Source organism: Dreissena polymorpha, chromosome 8 (assembly GCF_020536995.1).
Source record: "Dreissena polymorpha isolate Duluth1 chromosome 8, UMN_Dpol_1.0, whole genome shotgun sequence".
NCBI lineage: Eukaryota > Metazoa > Mollusca > Bivalvia > Myida > Dreissenidae > Dreissena > Dreissena polymorpha.
In genome coordinates this window covers 90,235,499-90,246,450 of record NC_068362.1, presented here as the reverse complement: position 1 = coordinate 90,246,450, position 10,952 = coordinate 90,235,499, and positions in this window count along the sequence as shown.

The window sequence follows — 10,952 nt, the reverse complement described above, 5'->3', positions numbered from 1 at the left end:
GTGGGTACACTGATATTAATACACGATGTATTGGTCCACAATTAAATCTCTTATAAAAACATGTCTCTCAGGTGACTGAAAAATGGCTGTGTTGATACAACAAATACTACTACAGCGGAGACTAAGATAACACATGTTACAATTAATTTGTCTTCCTTGCGTTCTTCTTATACGACAAACACTTCTAAAACAAAAAAGCAAAAAGCCGCTACTGCTACTGCTTCGGCTACTCTTACTGCTACTGCTACTGCTGCCGCTGCCGCTGCCACTGCCGCTGCCACTGCCGCTGCCACTGCCACTGCCGCTGCCAGTGCTGCTGCTACTGATAGTGCTACTGCTACTGCCACTGCTACTGCCACTGCCACTGCCACTGCCGCTGCCACTGCCGCTGCTGCTGTTGCTACTGATAGTGCTACTGCTACTGCTGCTGCTGCTGCTTCTGCTGCTGCTGCTTCTGCTGCTGTTTCTTCTGCTACGATTACTGCTACTGATACGGCTACTGATACTGCTACTTCTACTGCTACTGCTAGTGCTACTGCTACTGCTACTGATTCTGCTACTGCTACTGCTACTGCTACTGCTGCTGCTGCTGCTGCTACTGCTGCTGCTGCTGCTACTGCTACTATTGATAATAATTCTCCTTCTACTTCTCTTTCTAATATTGCTAGCGGTGCTTCATAATTTATTTTTAAATGTATCATTTTGTTAAAACAGGAAAGAACTGTTATATATATTTTCTTAAAGGGATCTTTTCACGCTTTGGTAAATTGACAAAAATGAAAAAAGTTGTTTCAGATTCGTAAGTTTTCGTTTTAGTTATGATATTTGTGAGGAAACAGTAATACTGAACATTAACCATGCTCTAATATAGCCATTATATGCATCTTTTGACGATTTTAAAACCTAAAAATTATAAAGCGTTGCAACGCGAAACGATTGAATAATTTGGAGAGTTCTGTTTTTGTCGTTGAATTTTGTGAAACTACGAAGATTGCTTATATAAGGTATAAAATACGTCGAGAATGTGTACTCGGCGGAATAGCTCAGTAGGCTTAAGCGTTTATACTACAGGACTCTGCCAGGACTTCAGGGGTCACTGGTTCGAACCCTGCTCCGGGCAATGTTCATTTCCTTTTTTTTTTTCTTGATTTTTTACTGGAGCTTTTATGATCCAATGTTTACATTTATCAATATAAAGCATTTAATGAATAAGTTTAAAAAAATGCCAAATTCTGTGAAAAGGCCCCTTTAAAGGTGTAAAGAATCTAAACTTTTCTGCGATTAAAGTTTTATTTAACTGGATTAGTATAGGCCACATAACAGACGCTATTGTACTGATTTGTACTAAACAACATTTTGTCATAATCAACAGTTTTAACATGCCGCAGTTTCCTTGGAAGTTAACCTTTGATTGGAGTTATGTATAAAACATTAACAAGGTATTTGTTGACAGTTTGTCCTGTCACAGTTATATATTAGTTGAGCCAAACGTGTGATAAAGATCCCTTTTGGGGTGGCGATAAATACTATTTATATTGTTCAACAGTGGGAGACTGAGAAAACATATGTTACAATTAATTTGTCTACTTTGCCTACTTCTTCTTTATATATTTTTCTTGCTAATCGTTTAAGTTTAGTTTTAGTTAAGTAGGTATATCAATTTACATTTTTTGATAGATATTTATTTGGATAGTAATAGTATGTTTTATTTGACTTGACATCATTGAACCGGTTTATTCATTGATAAGATCGGGATCTCCACAGGTGTTTAATCTCGATTGTTAGGTGGGGAGAAGGGTCCGAATGATATGTTGTCGTCGGCTTACGAATCACATTTCACAAGTTTTAGACAAATATGCATACGTTATAAACCTAATTTAAGTATTACATAGATAATAACTTATCTTTATTTTGATGAACTACGTTTAAGGTATAAAACTATAATTATCTATGTGTTGTGTGCCGCATACATACCATCTTGTTTTTTTAAATTTGATCACAACGGTCCGAAGTCATAAACATTCATTATGCATGGTTGCTAAAGCACAGTGTATACTAACTAACCTATGTTTATTGTTGTTTGCTAGGGTTATTATTATTATGTTTTATTTTTTTTTATTTGGGGGGGGGGGGGGGGCTTTTATAGAAGATTTCAACTAGTCCTTCAATTAACGAAAAAAAATATTGGTATAGGAAATATAAAAGAGTAATAGACAGCTTCATTCATGCTGTTCTATTATGGTGTGTTAACGCATATAATTATGTATGGTTGATGAAGCACATTGTATGCTACCGATGTTTATTGTTGTTTGATGATGATGTTAAGTTGGTGTTGCTGTTGTTGTTAATGATGATGATGAGGAGGAGGAGGAAGAAGAAGAAGAAGAAGATGATGATGATGATGATGATGGTGGTGGTGGTAGTAGTGACGACGACGACGATGATGATGATTTTGATTATGATAATGAGATTTGAATTAAATTAATGCGCAAAGATTTTTCTTTTTAGCGGCCAAGTGCAGATATCTGCGCTCGGCCGCTGTAAGGGTTATGTAATATTTGCAATCTACATAGGAGTCAATAGCAGATACCAAGCACCATATGCTTATGAGAAACAAAAGCAAAATATTGGCAATCGCTGAAATCTCGAATATGACTTAATCATTTTATTAAATGAAAACCGGTAACTATTTTAAACGGTTATTATATTGCAACAACTTAGCGGTGTTTATCCAAAAGACCATTGTTATAATTACAGGGACGTCAATAGGCCAAACTATTCAGGAAATATGATTTGAGTCGTCAAGGATAGATTTTGAGATCAATGTACGTCCGATGAGATTTAAAGGGAGTTGGAGGCGTAGGGACAGATTCGTTCGAGTACGCGATCATTTGAGAACAAATAATGTTGAAGCTTTATCGGAATTCCGGAAATTTGCGATCGGTACCGATTTTTCCTGGTTCTTTTTTATTGATTCTGATAAGTTAGCGGCCGGCACGGACATGAATATTAACTGACGAAAACCTCTTCGCTACTTTCCGAAAATCTTCGACATGTTGCAAATATCCGTAATATTCCGCATTGTACTCACCAGAAATTGCAACTAGAAAGACTACAATAAACCAATTAGCTACGGCTCGGGCGGGGATTTACCTTTTATCCCTGTAAGGGACCTAATGCCCCAGACTACCGGCTATTTTTTCCGGAATTCGAACTTGATACACTTGATATCCCTGAATTAAATATTTATATCCGCAATTTTGATCTCTAGAGTGCTGACTGTTAGTATTGTATATTACTGGAATGACTGTCGATTATGTGTTTTTAAGATTAAAACAAGCTTACGAAGAACTTTGTATTTGCTTTTTTGTACGCTTTCTTTTTAAAAATGTATTGTCCGCCACGGACGCAACAATTGACCAAATGTACCAGATTGTGGTCTCTTTAAAGTGCTATGTTTTTACTGCCGTGATATCTTTAACAAACTACACATTATTGATCGTGGACGTTTTATACTCTTATTGAATTTGTTTCCCCAAAATATGCTCTTCTATTAGTAGATGTTTAGGTGACGATGTTCTAATTATAGATCTTACACGGCCAAGAAACACTAGATAGGTCTTTGCAAAGAGAGCTGTTGGATATCGTGAATGCGTTCAATGTGGCCTGTTTATTTCAGAAAGCTATGTGCAATGTTTTATTGGGATTTCTATCAAATTGCCAATTGCAAAATTTGATTTAATTCATTCGGACCTACAAGCGGGAAACTTCTTCATTAAAATTCAATGGGCTTTTAAGAAGTTCGTTGAAAGGCCAAATTTGACGTTAAACAGCAACGCCGAAAAAATTGCTACTCAGTCTTATTTATCACTTTTTTTGTAAGATTTACCAGTAGACGTTCTTCAGTGAAATTAAGCAAACACATTGTGCCGACAAATATGGAAGGGTATTTAGGTAAAAATTACATCCTTCTTTGTGACTGTGTCATGATTCTTGATGGTACTTTCAATTAGTATGTAGACACCTTTTCATGCTTGATGACACTTACATCTTGCCTGATGTCCAATGTCTATTTACATTCTGCTTAATGGTATCATGCATGTGTACAGATGCAACATTCTTGTTCGTTAATTGCATGCTGCATATGTGTATGTTGGTTTGTGCAGAGAGACTTGTGCAATAGGCGCAGTGCATAATGGAATCAAATATTAATGCGTTTAATAAATTAACGCGATGGTAAGATGTGAGTTTCACCCAAGCACAAAGCAACATACTATCATGCATGATACAATGATGTCAATTGACAGTCATTCCGAAATGCTACGGAGGACTACGGAAATTTACGGCGTATAACGGAAATTTTATGTTATAGGAGAAGTTGCGCACCTTTGTAAGATATTTGCTACTGAACCGAAATTAACCGCGTGTTTGTAGACTTAACTTTTTTTTGGTTAATGACTAACCATAATTTTTGTACAGTAATTTACCTTCAATAACCAAAGAAAGTCTATGGATATATTTCAATATATGCTACTAATGCATGTATGCAGAGCTCCAGATAAGACGCTTAAAGTCGTAAAAAATTGAATTAAATTTAGTAAAAAAGTAGACTTAAATTCTGTGCGTACGGTTACACATTGGAAAAATAAAATAAGAATTCAAAATGTGTGATCATGCGTAAAACTCAATATCAATGCATATAATGTAAACATTTTATCAATGAGTTCCCACTCGTCTAGGCCCTCATTACAATTATGAAATCAACAGCACTTTAACGTTATTATGAATAACAGACCATCTTTACAACAGTCGAAAAGCCGAACGTTTTCCATTATCTGGTCCTTTTATCGCAAAAAGTCTGCTGTAACCCGGCAATTGTCATGAGCTCTTCTTAGACTATAAACCTAAATGCGGATGTGCCAAAAATTATATTTACCTGAAAAAAAAGAATTAATAATAGACTTTAAGGCTGGATTATTATAGAGTGTAAACCAAGATTTTGCTGAAAAAGTTATCTGGAACTTTGCATGTATGTTGAGAGGAAATCGATTACATAATTTCAAATTTACTAGAGTACTTTTATATTGCACCACATAAAACGCTTTAAAACTATAATATTGAAGTGCACATATAAACTTTATTATAGATGGGTAGGTATTTCGTGTCAATCTCTTTCACATATGAAACAGCTGTTGGTCATGCTGCTTTAAGTACATATAGATGCATGACACAATTTAGATTAAGCAAAATAAAACACTAGGTATTTGCCAAGAGTCAAATATATACGAGCAGTAAGAGCGTAATCGTGCACAGCGAGACTTACTCATGTAGAATTGAAACTCTTATTGCTTTCTTTCGAAATAATTTCATGTGTCCGATCTAATATGCAATATGCCCGGTGTTTTTTTTTGGCGGATTAATGTTCCGTTTTAGATCCATAATTAACGAATGCCTCAATATTTTCAAAAATTAACACCGGAATAATGTTCAGCGACATTTTTTCATACAGATTGGATATAAATATTATAGAGCTTAACAAAAAATACATTAAGCCCTGTTCTCCCGACACACGTGCTGGACACACAGGTGGTTAGCGTGTGGCTATGATAATAATTAGTGAAAACATCTTTTTGAATGATAAATAATCATATTAAAACGAAAAATCAAATTTTCTATAAAAAAAAAATCACTACCGTTTTATATATAACAAGGTATCCAACTCGAAATCATCCGAAAACGGGGTGCATCGTTTTGAGCAGCCATTACTAAATTAATTTTGCAGCGATTTTCATGACCCGGTCTTATTCAACGCAGAAATGAATTTCCTTTTAGGAAATGCATATATATTGTTATATTTCTACACATGCTGGGTCAAATTTTAAGAAAAAAAGCTATACATAATTCGCTTGACCCAGTTGTGATCGATCAGACCGTATTTATGAATGAAATCTCCAGTTGTAAAGACACAACTCCGCATTGGAGCAATGAAATCACTCTTGTGTTTAAAATGTCAGTTGGATGAAATGTATGTAAACAAAGGTTTGAAAATGCGCTGGACAGTTAGTTTTGATGCATAATTCTACGGCAAGCACGGTAAGAATGTTTTTTTCATACGTTTTATTGAATTATGGTATCGAGGTTCGTGAACTTTGCAGGGAAAATGCCCATTTCCCCGTGAAGATTTCAGTCATGAATACTCTCTGATCGATCACAGCTGGGTCACGCGAGTTGTGTATCGTGTTATTTCTTAAAAGTTGACCCAGTATTTGTAAAAATATTGCAAGACATATACATTTCCAGAAAGGAAATTTATTTCTGCGTTGAATAAGACCAAGATCGTGACAATCGCTGCAAAATTAATGAAGTAATGGCTGTTTAAAACGATGCATCCCGTTTTCGGATGATTTCGAGTTGGATACCTTGTTGCATATATATTTAACTTATTTTTTTTAAGAAAAGTTGATTTTTCGTTATAATATGATTACTTATCATTCCAAAATATGTTTTCACTAACTAGTATTATAGCCACACGCTAACCACCTGTAGCTGGACACTTAAAAAACACTATACAAATTCAAGTACTTATGCATTTAATTGATTGTAAACAATGACGGTTGAAATCCGTGCGTGGGAATTTTTCTGGTAACCAAGAGCGACGTCAACGTTCATGACAAACCTGTTTATATGACATTTATTTATTGATTTTTTCCAACTTGATTGAAAATTATGTTTTATGATATTTTAATACATGTAGATGAAGTAGTTGTTTTCTCAACGAGGAGTACAATAGTTGTACAGTACTAGACACGAGTACTTGTAACTTTCAGGTTTCTCTGTATACCACAGACATTATATAGTCATAAAATGATAAATATGTGTTTATAGAAATTGTAATTATAGCATGGTAAACAGACTAGAGAAATCTGAAAGTTTCACGCACAGGTCTGTGGCAATGGGGGTTTGGGCTACTTTATAAATATGAGGTCGATATGCAATGCACATCGGTGGATTACGTCTACTGTAATTATTTGGACTAGGGAAGGGCCACAATTCCAACAAATCAGCCCCGTTATGTTCTGAATAAAATACATGTATAATTTCTTGCCAATTGCATCTTACAAATATCAAAAACATTCACGGCAGTCAATTCATTGTGTAAACTTACTGGTCTTCATGGCAATAATGAACGTATTTAGTTTAATGGAGATTATATAACGAAGGGAACTAATTCAGCTTATTCAGTTTACTAGTCAAAATGATTCGGATGTTTTCGCTTTTTTTCCGAAAAGTAATTTATTCAACATACGGAAAATAAACGCGCGCCACCTGATGTCATAATTTAGTAACTTGCATTCTGCTTACTGCCTGTTGCTTACTGCCGTTGTTAATGACGCTTAGTGGCAAAACCGATTATGACGGGTTTCAGGAATAATGAACACACAAACATTGGATAGTCACCAAGCATGTTGAAACAATCATCAAGTATAACCGATATAGAACAAGCATGTTGGAACTGTCATGAAGCATGTTAGAATTAACATCACGCATAATGTAAATATTATTCATGAATGATGTAATGTTGCAGCAATCATCAAGTATAAACGAATAGACAACAAGCATGTTGGGATTGTCATAAAGCAAATTAGAATAAGCATCAGTCATAATGTAAATATTCACCACGAATGATGTAACTTTTACCTAAATATCCTTCCATAGACATGTGTTGTTACTAAAATAGACATAGAGATTTGAGCATTGGGAGTGACCTAATCATACTGTGCTTTAGCAGTATTACGGAATACCGTTAGTGCCATCGTGGTTACACATTAAAATCCAGAGGGCGAGAACGCGAGAACGCGATAGTACGATGGCGACAATGTGACAATACGATGATGACAGGGTGACAATTCGATGGCGACAATGCGATAGTACGATGGCGACAATGCGAGAACGCGATAATACGATGACGACAATCAGACAGTGCGATGACGACAGTGCGACAATACGATGGCGACAGTGAGATTGTACGATGGCGACAATACTACAGTTCGATAGTGCGATAATACGATGACGACAGTGCGAAAATACGATGACGACAGTGCGACAATACGATGGCGATAGCCGACAGTGCGATAGTACGATGGTGCCAATGCGATAACGCGATAGTATGATGGCGGCAATTCGAAAATGCGATGGCGACAGTGCGACAATACGATGGCGACAATGCGATAGAACGATGGCGACATTGCGATGATACCACGGCGACAGTACGATATGACTATCGCATTGTCGCCCCCGTACTATCGCACTGCCGCCATTGTATTGTCGCACTGTCGCATTGTCGTCACCGTACTAGCGCGTTTTCGCAATCGTACGAACGCATTGTCGCCATCGTATTGTCGCACTGTCGTCATCGTACTTTCGCGTTCTCGCATTCTCGCCCTCTGGATTTTAATGAGTAACCACGGTGGCCCTAACGGTATTTTGTACAGTAAAGTGCGTAAAATCTGGTTTGGAATAACAATTTATATGCCGAAAACAGATGTTGAAAACCCGACTTTGTTTTATAAGTAGTAGTCTAAATATACAATGAGTTTTCCGAGCATTAAATAAACATATTAAAATAAAATTCATGTTCGTATCAGTTGAAGTTCTTGTTAATAGTAGAAGCAAAGAACACAATAAAACGCTGATTGGGCTTACTAATTTGAGGCAAGAAAAAACACATCGCGCTATTATATATAACATATAACGCGCATCCGCAAAGTTCGAGCGCCCGTCTCGGTGCCGTCGTTTCCGGTGAAAGTTTCGCACAGGAGCTACCGAGTTTGGATATGAGACCACGAATCATGGCTTGACTTTATATATCAGTCAGCGTAGTACCTGACCAGACTGCGCGGTTGGACAAGCTAGGATGGACCAACTTTGGCCGCATATGACATAAGACCCATTTTCGCATGACGCGGGTCATCTGACCTTTATTATGTGTATATAGCTTTGAATGGAATTTGCACATAGTTTTTGGCATGCACTTATTGTTATGTTAATGTGTTGCACGCTTTCAAAAGCAGAGGGCATATATAAGATCAATTATACTACGGAGTTCATTTTCTGTTGCAAAATGAAATGCAATAAAGATTGTTACTCAGCGGTGTGTACAGTATGACAGCGTTGTCTGTCTGCGATGCATTTATACTGGTTCTAAGCTGGCATACTCACCAATCGGACTCAACCATTTGCTCGAACAAGAAATGATAAGTTCTACTAGCATAAACTTTTAATTGTAACTCATTTTAAAAATATTCATGTTATTTATATTATTCAATTTATTATTCAAAATTATAATTATTATTTCCTTTATTGTTGTTTTTCGCATTAAGAAACTTATTCGGCTTACGAAACTGAAAAATCCCATTGGAAAAAAATCCCATGGGAGAAAAATCCCATGGGAGAAAAAATCCCATGGGATTTAAAAATCCCATGGGATTTTTTGTTTTTTTTTTAAACACGACTAAACGCATTAAAATATCGTAGTTGTTCATCATTTCATAAAATATGATGTTTCTGAAAGTTTCATGAATAAATCCCTCAAAATAAGAAAAAAATCCCATGGGATTTTTTTCTCCCATTTTAAAATGGGATTTTTTTATTACTATATATTTTTATATATAATTGGCATAAAATCAATATACAGTCCTTAAATAACGTTAAAATACTTGCAAACGCAAATAAAACACGTTTTTTAAAATGTTCAAAATCCCATGGGATTTTTCTCCCATTTGCAAATTATGGGAGAAAAAAAATCCCATGGGAGAAAAAATCCCATGGGAAAATCGAAAATCCCATGGGAAAATGCAAAACTCCCATGGGAACCCCAACTTTGCGTATAAATTTCATAGTGAAGAAAACGCGTTTTTTGAGTGAAAATAACCAATTATTAATCATCGATAAGACTTTTATCGCATACTATGTCTCAAAGTAGCAAATCTTTAAGAAAAAGGGTACTTAAGTTTGCGAAATTTCGGTTTCGCAAAGTTTTTCCGGTGGCCGTTATGTTTATAACGACTATCACATGATGCAAGCAAAAATAAGTATTTGATGTGCATAGATCTGTTCAATAATGCGCATGAATCGTATTGTATGCGCTTGTTTATTCTAGTTCTCAATCAAAATCGATGTATCCCCGCTGATTGATACTCGAATCTCAACCTCGTATATAAAGTTATAATTTACATAATGACAACATCAATCTAATTTTCATAACGTTATTACTACTGTGTTTCTCATAAATTATTAATATAATCGACTTTGATGAAGTATTATCCGCTTGGACCTTTGTTGATGCCCTATCCTACACATTCAAACACTTTGTTGTAGTTATATTAGTAGTTTTCGATGTCGAAAAAAAACAACAAATATACACGAGTCTGGCTTAAAATGTATATAGACTTTCGTTTATAAAACGTTTTCATTACTCTTTAAATACTTTGTTATTTTGCTATACTTACGTAAAGATTAAAGACTCAAAAACGCGTACAAATACAAGATTAATGCGCTGCATAAATAAAATAAAGAATGTAGTCGTTCTAGAGCGTCTTGCAAACGCAGATCCTTTGAGCGAATGCGATTGTTGTTATTCTAAATCATGATCACTACTAGCATTTGCATCTGTCATTTTCGATTTGCGTCCTGCTGAACCAACATGTCTTGGGGTACCTGTTACAAGGTCATATCCACCAGGATTCCACGTGTAAGTCTGCTTATTAGCAGCGTTGAAATTAAGCCACTTAAATGTATAAATTGTGCGATCACGTGCGTTAATTGTTTTAAGATGTGTCGATTAATGTTGTCAAACCTTTTCAAATTATTGGTGATATGTTTGAAACTAAAAATTTCGATACACACTCAAAAACAGATACAAATCATATATTACATGCGATTGTCCTTTTTGA